This window comes from Mytilus galloprovincialis, chromosome 9 (assembly GCF_965363235.1).
Source record: "Mytilus galloprovincialis chromosome 9, xbMytGall1.hap1.1, whole genome shotgun sequence".
In the NCBI taxonomy this organism is placed as follows: domain Eukaryota; kingdom Metazoa; phylum Mollusca; class Bivalvia; order Mytilida; family Mytilidae; genus Mytilus; species Mytilus galloprovincialis.
In genome coordinates, this window is record NC_134846.1 from 71149819 (window position 1) to 71164970 (window position 15152).

The 15152-nt window shown below is 36.3% G+C and overlaps 1 protein-coding gene across 1 annotated transcript in view; it reads left to right on the forward strand.

Annotated features, from left to right (window-relative positions):
* The first annotated feature begins 9019 nt into the window (after positions 1-9019).
* The window catches only part of LOC143045814 (trinucleotide repeat-containing gene 6C protein-like), a 40130-nt gene continuing 33997 nt past the window's right edge, over positions 9020-15152 (forward strand). The window contains exons 1-2 of the mRNA XM_076218595.1: positions 9020-9106; positions 13014-13081. The gene's annotated coding sequence lies outside the window, so the exon portion shown is untranslated. The remainder of the gene's footprint in view (positions 9107-13013; positions 13082-15152) is intronic.

Genomic DNA, 15152 nt, shown 5'->3' on the forward strand with positions numbered 1-15152 from the left:
GCTGGTTCCAATGAAGATTGGACATACTTTGTCTCTCGATGGAAAGACCACATACAAGCAACTAAGGTCAGTGGCAAAGACCTTGTTATTCAGCTACTTGAATGTTGTGATGAAACTTTGCGACGAGACATAACAAGATCTGCTAATGGATCACTAGTTGACAAATCTGAACAAGAAGTACTTGCAGCCATGCGAACTCTGGCAGTGAGAGAAGAAAACCCTATGGTAGCACGTGTTTCTCTCCGTGGCATGACACAGGATCGCGATGTGACAATTCGTTCATTTGGAGCCAGACTTCGAGGTCAAGCCAGTGTTTGTAAATTCACATTACAATGTACAGGATGTGAACAAAATGTCGACTACACAGAAGCTATTTTACGTGATGTACTTATCCGTGGACTAAGTGACCCTGATATTCAGTTAGATCTCTTAGGAGACAAAAATCAGGATATGACACTGGAACAAGTCTTCAAATTCGTTGAGGCCAAGGAAGCCGGTAAGCGTTCTGCATCACGCTTTCTTGATTCACATGGCGCTGAAGCCGCCTCTAGTTCATATCGTCGAAAAAGAAATGCCAATGTAGCCAAAGACACAAAAAAATATGATAGCAACAAGGTTGATTTATGTGGTTACTGTGGAAAAAAGGGACACGGAAAAAGTGTTCCACCTAAAATTAGGCAGAAAGAATGTCCTGCATACGGACACACTTGCAAAAACTGTGAACGTGACAACCATTATGAATCCGTATGTCGAAGCAATACCAGTAAGCCAAAAGTGAAACAAAATGAAGAATCTGAGAGTGCTGTATTTGATTCTCTTTGTGCGGCAACTGTGTCCCCTTTAGGGAAACGAACCATCCAACTTGATCATCATCTTTACTCGCAGATGTATAAAACATGGATTAAACGACCATCACAACCCCAGCCGTTCATCAACATAGTTGTTAAAGTTGTGGAAGATGATTACAAGCAGCTTGGTTTTCAAACCTCTTTAGTGTCTCAACAGAGAAGTACAGTCATACCTGCAATGGCTGACACTGGTTGTCAAAGTTGTCTTGCTGGAATCAAAGTGTTTTACAAAATTGGACTAACAAAACGTGACCTAATACCGGTAAATATGCAGATGCATGCTGCTAACAATAAAGGCATTGTTATTCTCGGGGTCGTCATTCTCAGAATATCAGGAAAGGACCAAGATAAGAACGAACTAGAAACTAGACAAATTGTGTACATCACAGACAGCTCAGACAAATTCTTTCTCAGCAAAAAAGCTTGCATTACACTTGGAATAATATCAGAGAACTTTCCTACTATTGGTGAAATTACCGGAAGTGTCACTGATACCTCCGCACTGACAAACGATGAGAACAGGTTCACAACACAAATTGACTGCAACTGTCCAAAAAGGCAATTACCTCCTCCGACACCAGTGAAACTTCCGTTCCCACCCACAGAGGAGAACGTTCCTCAACTCCAAAACTTTCTACTTGAACACTACAAGTCAAGCACTTTTAACACTTGTGAACACCAACCACTACCACTTATGGAAGGTCCACCTTTGAAACTTATGATTGACCCTAAAGCAACGCCAGTGGCATGTCATACTCCTGTTCAGTTCCTTTGCACTGGCAGGATGACGTGAAAGCTTCATTGGATCAGGACGTCAGGCTTGGTGTTATAGAGCCCGTTCCAGTCGGCGAACCTGTAACATGGTGTCATCGTATGGTTATATGTTCTAAAAAGAATGGAAAATCGAGACGCACAGTAGACTTCCAGGCTCTCAACGCACACGCAATAAGGGAAACACATCATACACAATCCCCTTTCCATCAGGCAAGATCAGTCCCTCGAGGCAAGAAAAAGACTGTATTTCACGCTTGGAATGGTTACCATAGTGTACCCATCAGAGAAGAAGACCGACATCTTACCACCTTTATCGCTCCATGGGGAAGATACAGGTACAAGACTGCTCCTCAAGGATACATTGCATCAGGTGATGGTTATACAAGAAAGTTCGACGAGATCGTGGCCGATGTGCCACACAAGACTAAATGTGTCGACGATACTCTTCTGTGGTCTGATGATATTGAAGAAAGTTTCGTTCAAGCTTGTCATTGGTTGGAGCTTTGTGGAAAACATGGAATAACTTTAAAACCCGAAAAATTCCACTTCGCACAAGATACAGTTGAGCTTGCTGGATTCGAAATAACAAATGATAGTGTGCGCCCTTGCAAAAGATACCTGCAAGCAATATTGGATTTCCCTACACCAAAGAACATAACAGACGTTCGATCGTTGTTTGGCCTTGTCAATCAGGTTTCGTATGCATTTAGTATGGCCGATCGCTTAAAATCATTTCGTCAATTGATCAAACCTGGAACACCATTTCGTTGGGATAATCAACTGGAAACTCTCTTTCAAGAAACAAAGACTGTAATTGTTAGCGAAATCGAGGAAGGGGTACGCATATATTAAAAAAAACCGACTTGCTTAGCAACTGACTGGTCAAAATCCGGACTTGGATTCTGGTTATTTCAAAAGCATTGCAATTGCCAAAAGCTTCTACCATTCTGTTGTAACGAGGGTTGGAAAATTACACTGGTAGGCAGTCGCTTCACTCATGGTGCTGAATCACGGTATGCTCTAGTAGAGGGTGAAGCTTTAGCTGTTGTTGACGCACAGGATAAAGCCAGGTATTTCGTTCTTGGTTGTGAAGAACTTATTATTGCCGTAGATCGCAAACCACTACTCAAAATTTTTGGTGACAGATCACTTGACCAGATTTCAAACACCGCTACGAAACCTCAAGGAAAAAACATTGCGTAACTTTTTTGGATTCGAGCGTCACTGATGAGTCTTTTGTAGACGAAACACGCGTCTGGCGTATATATTAAATTTAGTCCTGGTATCCATGATGAGTTTATTTACAAGTTTAAAATGATGCATGTCCCAGGAGCAAAACATCGTGCTGCCGATGCCGTTTCACGGAACCCAACAGGATATAATTCAGAGGAACTCAAGTTAATTGATGACATAGCATTGATTACAAAAGACAGCAACCAATTTGATTACTTGTCTTTTCAGACTATTCAACACAATTTTTTGTCATCAATCATGAAAGACGATTGTTGTGATGCATGTTCAGATGAAGAACTTCAACTTGCCGCAGCCTCGTCAATAAACACCTTACAATCAATCACCTGGAACATGGTACGTGTTGCTACCAACAGTGACGATGATATGGTTAAACTGGTAGAAATAATCGAGAATGGAATGCCTGAATTCCGTCATGAAATGCCAACCGAACTTCGAGAATTCTTTCAATTTCGAGAAGAACTCTACACAGTAGATGGTGTAGTCATGTAAAAGGATCGCATCGTAATTCCTCCTGCACTCCGCAAAAATGTATTGACTATACTCCACTCAGCACACCAAGGTGTCACATCAAATATGTCAAGGGCAGAGTCGTCAGTCTTTTGGCCTGGAATAACCCCAGATATCACTACTTTACGCACTGAGTGTTATCAATGCAATCGAATGGCACTATCACAACCATGTGCCCACCAACACCACCTGTGTACCCAGATTATCCTTTCCAATGTTTGTGCGCTGATTTCTTCCATTATAAAGGCGTAAATTACCTGGTAGTCGTAGACAGATATTCTAACTGGCCAATCATTGAGAGGGCCCACAATGGTGCACACGGTCTAATTGAGTGTCTACGAAGAACATTTGTTACTTACGGAATACCCGATGAGTTATCTTCAGACGGAGAACCAGAATTTACTGCCTCTACAACAAGACAATTCCTTAAAGTGTGGGGAGTGCATCATCGCCTTTCGTAAAAACAGTCAAACGTTTAATCACTGATAACACTGGACCAAATGGTGAACTTGAAACAGATTCTTTACAACGAGCAATTCTACAATATCGCAATACACCTGATAGAGAAACAAGATTATCACCAGCTATGTGTGTGTTTGGACGTACAATTCGTGATTTCATCCCAATTCTTCCTGGTCGGTATAAACCGCATGACACATGGCGTGACACTTTATCGAAACACAAGGAGGCTTTGAGGCATAGACACATGAAAGTAGCCGAAAAACTTTTCGAACACACAAAACAACTACCTCCATTGACTATTGGCGACCATGTCCGAATCCAGAATCAGATTGGTGCGAATCCATTGAAATGGGACAAAACAGGACAGGTTATTGAAGTAAGACAATTTGACCAATATATAATACGGGTTGATGGATCGGGTAGAGTTACTCTTCGCAACAGAAAATTTATTCGGAAATACGAACCAGTGAACAAATACCCAGAAAGGATATCAATTGACACTGATTTGAAATTAATAGCCAAACAAATAAAGCCAGTGTTACATGAATCATCTCCTTAGGGCAAAACAAAGCTCTCTAGTGCTCCCTGTGCAGAAAAGAACGTGCTCACTGAAGACTTGTCTACTTCACAAGACGAACAGAATCACGAGGATCGAGACTCTTGTCAAAATGAGTCACACCCTACGGGTCCTACTAAAATGCGCCCGGGAGCGCCCGGGTGAAGAAAAAGCGCTCGGAGAAGAAAATATAGCGCCCGGGGAACAGAAAAAGCGCCCGGGGAAAATATATTTATATTTCATTGGCATGAGACACCTTTGTTAAGTTATGAAAATTGTTTTTTTTTTTTATTTTAAACAAGTAATTTGCAAATTCAGATAATATATACGTTTGTAATAATTAAAGCACAAAAACAAGTATGAATATTTCAATTTTAACAATAATATATGAATACTATTTCGAAAGACTGATAATAATGGATCACAGTTTATGCGGAAGATTTATAACATGTAAGACATCAAAAGACATGTTTTTTTGTACCGTAGTTAAAACAAGGGGGTAAAAAGCAGAAGTTTGGTTTCAATTTAAGTCTAAGCATTAAAACCCTGATAACCATAGCCATTGAAACAGTTTTAGTTTTATAAAAAGATATAATAAATCTATCTCAGCATCTGTATAAAAAAAGTGTTCACCATGCCGTTGCGAAAATATTAGACCTCAGGCACCGATTATTTTTTAGTAACAAACTATACATTTTGATCGAGGACAATGTTTTTCATGATTCTTCTATATACTATTATTTATATTTATTTACTTACTTTAATATACAATTTTGAAATCTAAAATGTAAAAGTACATCAACACTTTAAGTTTAGATGTAGCATCGTACATATCCCCATTTATATGAAGGACAAAACAAGCAATGATTAGTTATTTTTTAAGGAAAAAAAATATTGTTATAAAATATTATTATTTTCTTCTCCCGGGCGCTAATTTTCTTCTCCGGGCGCTAATTTTCCTTCTCCGGGCGCTTTTTCTTTTCCCCGGGCGCTTTTTCTTTTCCCGGGCGCTCCCGGGCGCTTTTTAGTAGGACCGCACTTTACAGATATTGCGTTGAAACATTCACAACTACCAAACGTGCCAACAGCAACAGAGGGTATGAAAACGCCCATTTCACAAAGCACTCCGTTGGTTTTGACACAAACTAATTCTTCGCCGCCTAAAGAAGCTCCAACTCCAATCAGACATTCCTCTCGTGAAAGAAAGGAACCGTTATGGCTCCAAGATTACGAACATTAGTTTGAACAATACATTTCATATAAACACTTTGTTAGTACACTAGATCAAAAGAGAGGTCTACTATTCATCAGTCATCGTTATATTTCAAATTGACATACCAATGACTTGTGGGAGGATAGAGGAATATCCTTATGATTGTTATTAATTCATTGATTCATTGTTTTCTCAAAAGCTTTCGACACAGTACCACACAACAAATAATTACACAAGTTAGATCAATATGGAATCAAAGGAAACACACACAAATGGCTTTAGAACTTCATACCTGCAAGATCAATGCGAACCATCGTAGAAGGCGAATCATCTAGCGAAACAACAGTTGACCCTGGGGTCCCCCAGGGCACAGTCTTAGGACCAATCCTGTTCCTGTGCCTCATCAAAGAACCTACCAGACAGTGTAACATCATCAGTAAGACTATTTGCCGACGATTGCCTACTATACAGAACAATTAAAAATAGCCAAGACCAACAAAAACTACAAACAGATTTGGAACAACTAGAAATCTGAGCCGACAAATGGGGAATGCGTTTCAATGCCAAAAAGTGCTATGTTCTATCCATAAACAAAAAAACCGACCTGAAATGGAGTTTCCACATAAATAACATCAGCAAGAAAGCCAATGCCACCTTGGGTTTTCTTATGAGGAACTTGAGGAACGTGTACCAGAGGCATGTAGGAAAGTGGCATACATATCCCTACGGTAAGATCGACAATGGAATATGGCGCAACAATCTGGAACCCATATATGAAAGGGGATATTGACAAATTAGAACGTATCCAAAACAGAGGCATACAATTCATCAAGAAAAATTACAGAAGTCGAGAAACAGGATCCATAACAAACATGAGACGACAACATGAAATAGAGACAGAAGACACAGCCTCCGTCTTATTCTGATTTACAAGGTGGTTGAGGGACTGGTGCCGGCTCTGCCAGCCGACAATTTTGTCATACCAGCACGACCTAAACGAACGATAAAAGCCAAAAAGTATTCAAATTGTGAAACTGACAATATCATCGAACGACAAGTCATCAATAACACCAAAGGACTAAAAGTACCAAACAGCAACAACCACAGTATAAACATTCATTCTTTGTGGAAACAACTATTCACTGGAACCAATTACCAGATAAAGTTGTGCATGCAGGTTCTGTAGAGGCATTTAAGACCACTCTACAAGAACACCGCTCATAACAACGGCGCTCTTCTCCATCGTGTATAAAAGCCCGGCTAAACAGGATTCTACACGTACCACTACAGATACAGAACAAACAAAATACCAAGAAATTGGCATTAAGTATAATTCTATGACACAGGCATATTAAGGTAGATAGGGTGAAATCAGATACAGATGGGCGGATCCAGCTATTTTCAAAAAGGGGTTCCCAACCCATAGGCAAGGATAGAGCCTGGGGTTCTAACTCCAGGAATCCTCTCCCTGGATCCGCAACTGGATCCAAGTGCCTCAGTGATCCTCAGTGTGCTCTGTGATACGAATTCATGATTAAACCAATTATTTTAATATTATACAAATTATACAAATCCTTGATAAAACCAGAGACATATAATACAAGTCATCATAGTCAGTATATGCATAGATGGGGTCCGGTAGGAGGGGTCATAATCCCGAAATCCCGGGCTTAAAAACACGAATTCCCGAGGTCCTGAAATTAGACAAAAAAATTCCCGGATCCGCAAAGGGTCAATCACGAAATCCCGAGCTTAAAAACAACCGATCACGGAGTCCCGATATTTTTCAAATTAGGTTTTACAAAAAATATAATTTAAAAGATGCATTCTCATATTTTTTAGGTCCTTGTTAAGTGTAAATCACACCAAAACAAAGGTTCTCATATTCAACAAAGCAGGCAGACACATTTGTGAAAAATTTACTTATGAAAATATGTTGATTGATAGTGTTAATAATTATAAATATCTTGGTTTGCACTTTAGTGCATCAGGTTCATTTGCATATGCTGAAAATGAACTGTATAAAAAGTCCTTAAAGGCTTAACAGAACCTTTGTTTTGGTGTGATTTACACTTAACAAGGACCTAAAAAATATGAGAATGCATCTTTTAAATCAGTATATTTTTTGTAAAACCTAATTTGAAAAATAAAATTTAGCTTATTTTAATTTTAGCAAATTAGGTTTTACAAAAAATATTTTGTGTAGTACAGTATATAATCGGGGTCAGACCTATAATCCGATAGTCCGACAGTCCTTTAATCCGACAGCCCGGTAGTCCGACAGTCCTATAATCTGACAGCCCAATAGTCCGACGCACGGTCACTTGTCTCTGAAAAGTATGCCTATATAGACATGGAACGTTTGTAAATTGGTATATTTTTTCACACAGAAAATTAACAAATCAGTCAGTATGACGTCTTGTACAGGACCACAATAATCCCATACGAATCGGAAATGAACGGAATAGAATGTCTTGGTCGAGTCGCTGGGTGTACCGTGTATGCTGAACAACTAGGTGGAAAATATATTAAACATATATACAGATCTTCTGTAAAACCAAAACAATTCTTTTGAAAAAGTACCCATTGATAATCTGGGTTTGTATTATTTAAGATTTTAATATATGGTTTTAATTTGTCTTTAATCAAAACTGTTAAGCCTCCAAAATATCTATTATTATGCTTAGATTGTTTTCTGCAAATTGCATGATAGTGAAAAGATCCTATTCTGTTCATGTTTATGTTGGGACCCGTATGTGTTTTTGCTTAAAAGACCATGTCATATTTTTCAATATTTTGTATGAACAGAAGATCATGTGTTTTACCATTATATTTTGAAATTAAGCCCCCGACATTCCAGAAACACATTTTAATGGAGGATTGGTTTGAAAATTTTGACATTATACTTTAACAGTAATTTTGATAAAATAAAAAAATTGTTGAAAGAAATATATGACTAAAAAAAATCAAAATAATCTATAAACTAACAAAGACCTCTTTCTTGGAGCTTGCTTATAATTAACAAAAATATAGCTTTTAAGGTAATTTGTTAATATGATCTTAGATATAATGTATACTTATATTAGTATCTCTGATATTTGTGATAAAGCAATAAAAATACAATTTCAATGAAAAATAGCTATATATAGTATAATATCAGATCAACTTCTTGTTGAGAGTTCTGATGATGATCACAACTATATATATATGTCTCTGATATCATACAACTGTACGGAAATAAGTAGCAAAAAAGTTGTTTTTATTCTAAAACTTGTATTTGAAGCCTTAACATCTCCGACTAAGAAAACTGAGGAGAGGAAACAAAACGAGCATTTAGAGAAAAAAGGGGGTGCTCGAATGAGATCGCATGAAAATAAAAGTGCAACTCAGGGGCAGGTAATCTAAGAAAACATCAGACGGAAGCCATATTGTTTGTAAACCATGAAAAGTGCTCAGCGACCATCTGTTTTGTTTACAAACATTCAAGGCAATGTAAATAAGATAACTCTGCATTTTTAGTTTTTTAAAGTATAATATATCTCAATGCATTAATATAGTACAATATAATTGGCTTAGCTTTCGTTTTCATGCATAACTTCTAAAGGTAAAATGAAGTGTGTGATCCGTAAATATTTTTTTGAACGCACAAATAAAAACCTGTTTCCAAATTTTATCAACGTTTAACTCGCCCTTAAATCAAACATTTTCAAACATTTCCAATCATTGCAACATTTATTCAATATTGTGACATTGACATTTAAGGTAAAAGAGTTTACAGGTAAAAAAGCATGTAAAACAGGTTGGGAACAAACCCTCTATATGGGTATTATACCTGTATAGAGGGATAATCCTTCTATAGAGGGGTAAAATTATCCTTCTGTAGAGGGGTATTTTTGTTTAGACTGGATTTAAATCAAAATAGGGCATAATGGCATTCTCTACTTATTATGGCAGTAACCTGCATAGGCGGATCCTGGGGGGCCCGAGCCCCCCCTTTCGTGGGAAAAATTTGGTTGATCATATAGGGAATCACTGAAGCATGACTGGAGAGGGCCCCCCTTAGGTCAGTCAGCGGGCCCCCCCTTAGGAAAAGTTCTGGATCCGCCACTGAGTCCTGGAACAGTTGATGCACCAATTGATGTACTTAATTTAATATGCACATGCCCAGTTTGATGCTTATCTGACTAAATATAAAATCTATTGTTCACCATTATTGAAAGCTTTGATGATCATGTAAATTCTACTCACTTATGCCTCACTGAACAGAATTTCTATTGTTAGATTTAACATGAAATTTAAAGGTCAACTATTCCCTTTGTTGTTGATCAGGTGTTCAGATAGGTATACAATAGATTGCAAGTTTTGTCACTTTAGCAGAAAACTTGTTATCCCAAGTTTTAGTAAAGTGCATATGTTGATGCATATAATGCTACAGATTATAGCCAATATAACTAGAAAATGCCATTCTGCCCTAATTTGCTGTAAATCCAGTGCAAACAAAAATACCCCTCTATAGAGAGATAATTTTATCCCTCTAAAGACAGATTATCCCTCTATACAGGTATAATCACCATACAGGGGGTTTGTTCCCAACCTGTAAAATGTAAACTGCCATGCTCCATGCTCATACCTCATTTTTTGAATCATGTCATTCCTGGAAAAGAGTGTCTATTTATGTTGTGCAAGTACGTAAACTTGATTCCCGTAAAAGGCGTATGACTGAGGGAGGTGGACAATCTTATTAGATTTTAATTTCCCAAATATTTTGTGTAGTACAGTATAAAATCGGGGTCAGACCTATAATCCGATAGTCCGACAGTCCTTTTAATCCGATAGTCTGACAGTCCTATAATCTGACAGCCTGATAATCCGACGCACGGTCACTTGTCTCTGAAAAGTATGCCTATATAGACATGGAACGTTTGTAATTTGGTATATTTTTTCACACAGAAAATTAACAAATCAGTCAGTATGACGTCTTGTACAGGACCACAATAATCCCATACGAATCGGAAATGAACGGAATCCGGGTCCGTTCACCTTAAAACATGATCGCTCTCATTCAAATTCGCCCCCCTTTCACTTTCACACTGTACATGTTCTTACCAAAAGTCTGTTTGCACCCTATACGTTTGCTTTTGTTTACTATGAAAACAATGATAAACATATTTATAGCAATACTATTACTGCCCAATTAATATACTAACCAAAACTCGATTTTTTTTTCATTATGTCATAATAAATTGACATTCTAAAAACATTTTTGTGTGTTGATGGTTTGGTTAGAGACTTGCAATGACTTATTGACTATATATTTTTTTCATTGTTTCAAAATAAAGAGGCATTCTGGCAACAGTTTTGTGTTGAATAAATCTAAATCATGTTTTGGTTAGTGTATTTGTCATGTTTGTATTGCTATAAAAAAAAATCATTGTTTCTTAATAAAGTGCCTTTCTTATTTCATGCTGTCATTTTTAAAACTTCAGCACTGCAGTCATAGGTCTTAACCGCTATCTGCTTTGTCTGCGTACTGTCTTCATGTCATTGCCCATCTTCATTCCAATCTTTTTCACATAATTTGTGTCATGTCGTGATGATTCTATGACTAGGGATGCTCAGGTCCTTATAATAATTTACATATAAATGTTATCCTTTATCAGCAAAGAGTTCAGGTTTAGTCAATCTTTAAACCAAAAAAATACTAGATAGTACAGCGGTTTATTATATTGCCATACAAGCTAGAGCAATGATAAGGTATTATAAATAGATGCAATTTAAGTTAAGATTTCATTCCAAATCATTAACTATGAAACCGTTCTGAAATTGGTTTTGCATCTTGACTGAAATTTGAGATAATGACACTATTCCTATTTTATCAAAACCAATTGCTTGTTTTAGAAAACAAAAGAAAAAAAATATTGATACTTCTATGTTATTCTATCCGAATTAGTCGTTTTTTGTGTTAACCTGTTATGGCCATTTTCAAGGTGTTGTTAACTGTTATCTGAGATCAATTTAAGCTGTTAACTGTTTTTAACCCACTTTGTTAACTGTTATCAGCATTTCTGCATTTTTTGTTAACTGTTTTTGCCAAAATCGAGGTGTTAACATGTTAAAGGACTCCCTATTGCCCTCCCTCAAGAAGGGATTTAATTTATATCTCATTTCGATGCATTCAACTTTTTAAATTTTAAAAACTGCTCGCGTTTCAGCAGTATGCTAATATGCTTTTAAGAAGACAATCATCCTTTGCAGCAGCACGGCTTCGTATCGGATTGTCAGATTATCAGACTGTCGGACTGTCGGACTACTGGACTGTCGGAATTTCGGGGTGTCGGATTATAGCTACGCTCCCATAAAATCATTTTTTTTCACCCGTTTGCTCAACATTGTTAAAAAGGGTTAAAAAAAAAGTTCTGAACTGGTACCTATTCTTAACATGTACCTTTGATACAAATTTTGAGCAAGTGGCAAATATTTCAAAATTGAATTTCATTGCAAGTTAGATCAATTAAAAAGAAAAAGGTAAATTACCAAAAAGAACAAAAATATATAGATGAAGTTCTGTATGTGTCTGAGAACATGTTAATGAGGTGGATTAACTCGCTCTACAACGATGAAAAGAATTGAGAATACTTATAATACACAGAAATTGGCAAATGGAGTAGGTTCTTGGTAATTTTTATTGCATATCCCGCTAATATCCACTTCACAATACATTCTGGCACATTGTCTGAAAAATGTTGCTGGTTTTGAAAAGGCCCAGCATCAGCAGCATAAACTCGTTGATTAGATTACCTGTTGTCAATCAAATCATCAATTGATAAAAAGTGCAAAAATATCAGTCAGGCATGCATGGTTGGTCACACATGATACTTTATATGTTATTAGTAGTGATAATGTTACAGGTAAAATCGATAATTACATAATAGACATTTAACAGGCATGAATAGGTTTCAGATCTTGACCTAGATATTATTTGGATTTGTTTGCAAATGAGTTGCTTTCTCATTGACATATTACCATACATAACATCTTTTACTCCTATGTATTCTTGAAAATTACTTTTTCAAATAATGTTTACACTAAAGTATAGGTTATTCTCTGAATTTTATCCATCAAATTTTGAAGATGCCATAATTCTGTAAACTTATTGCAAAGGAAATAAAACCTTTTCACCAGAATGAGGATTTATTTCCTTCTTTAAAAATGAACTTCACTTTTGGATACCATTTAACAAATAAGTCCTCAAGTGTTTCGAAGCTGAGTACAAATAGTTCTCAGATGTGGTTTTGGGAATTCTGTCTAGGTTAAAAAACAAAGGAAGATAACAGTAGATTTTGATAAAATTGTATCTGTTAACATGGTTAAGTGTTACATGTTTCTGTCTTATTTTCAGTTGGCAAAGAAATTGTTTTACCCAGTTTTATAGACAAGAAAGTTAGTGTGCCAGAATTGTACTAAAAGGTATGTTCTAAATTAAAACAAATATGATTACATTTTGCTGTTTTTTTAAGTCCCCTTAAGTTAACACTCCATCCCTCTGTCTGTCCATTTGTTAGTCCGTCAAATCAATATTCCACTTTTTACTTCATGCTTGATTTGATAATTGGTGTATTGATTTTATCATGACAAGTTACAGATCAAGTTCAAATGTTGTGCAGAGTTAAAGTCCTTGTATTTAGAAAATTTCACTCAAATTATCTGTTTTCTGCACTTTTTTTCGTAATGCTTGAAGATATTGATATATGGTTTTAACATGACAAGTTATGTTCCTTGTTTTTATAATTACCAGTAATCATTTATGTAAAATAAAGTTAGATAACGGAAACCAATTTTGAGGATGTACAAACTGACAGACAATGGTAAAACTTAATGCCCCTCCACTACAGCGGGTGCATAAAAAGATGGTGATAGCCAATGAAATTTCAGCAACTGACCTAACCTACTTTTTATTTGTCATTATTTTTAACCCCTACCTAGTTATGCCCTACCTAGGGGCATTTTGTTTGTCAGTCTGTTCCTTAGTGTATATTGGTAGCATCACTAGAACCGTTCTAGAGTTATGCCCCTTTATAAATGGAAAAATTACAATAATTTTCATTTCTGTTCTTTTACTTAAGTTTGGCTCAACCAAATGTTATTTGAAACTTATACAAAATGCTTATTACCATAAAACCAAGATCAAGTTTGAAGTTTGGTGGTGTTACATTTACCGTTGTTGAGTTTGCCCCTTTACAAATGAAAAAATCTGAATTATTTGTTTCTGTTCTTTAACTCTTAGTTTGCTTCAACCAACTGTAGGTAAACTTATACACAATGCTTGTTACCACAAAATAAAAAAAAAAAAAATCAAGTTTGAATTTTGGTGGTGTCACTTCAACCATTCAAAAGTTATGCTCCTTTACAAAGTGAAAAAAAGGAATCTAATATCTGATCTAAAAATATCAATGGTATCATGGTTGAATCAACAACAATTATGGACAAAGGAAGATAACTCCAATATAAAAAAATAATTTTATCAATTACATCAACTTGAACCAATGCTTTATACAATGCAATGTTCACTGAGAAAATTAAAACAATCTTTACCCATCAGTGCTTACATGCACTTTGATTTGTGTTCTTCAGTAATGTCTCTTTATAACCATATATGATATTTTGTTTCCCTTCTCTTACTTAAGTTTGTCTCAACTAAATTGATGAAATGAATATATAATGCTTATTACCTCTGATCTCAGTTTAAGTTCAAATTTTGGAAGCGTCACTTTTACAGTCCTTTAGTTATTTCCCTTTATTATGTTATAAAATGCTAGCAGGGGGCATCATCTGTGTCCCTATGGACACATTCCACATTTATTTTTGAAAGGTGTCTTTTTGTGTTGGAATGTATAAGTACCTGGCCATGTCCACTTGTATTTTTGTCCATCTGATGAGTTAAGCCTATTTCAACTGATTTTATAGTTCGTTCTTATGTTGTACTGTTATACCACTGTCCCAGGTTAGGTGGAGGGTTGGGATCCCGCTAACATGTTTAACCCCGCCACATTATTTATGTATGTGCCTGTCCCAAGTCAGGAGCCTGTAATTCAGAGGTTGTCGTTTGTTTATGTGTTATAATTTGTTTTTCTTTCATTTTTTTACATAAATAAGGCCGTTAGTTTTCTCGTTTGAATTGTTTTACATTGTCTTATCAGGGCTATTTATAGCTGACTATGCGGTATGGGTTTTGCTCATTGTTGAAGGCCATATGGTGACCTATAGTTGTTAATGTCTGTTTCATTTTGGTGTTTTGTGGATAATTGTCTCATTGGCAATCATACCACATCTTCTTTTTTATATATAATGCTTTAAAGTTGTTTATATACTCATCTTGTGATCTCTTGTTTACTTTATTTTATTGGCAATCATACAATAGCTCCTCATTAGCTCACTTGGCATCCTTCATCATCTTGTCTTAAACTACTTAGTAAAATTAAACCATTATTTTTATTGGAATATCTAGTTTTAATAAATTGCTTCGCTGAGCGCAGCTGGA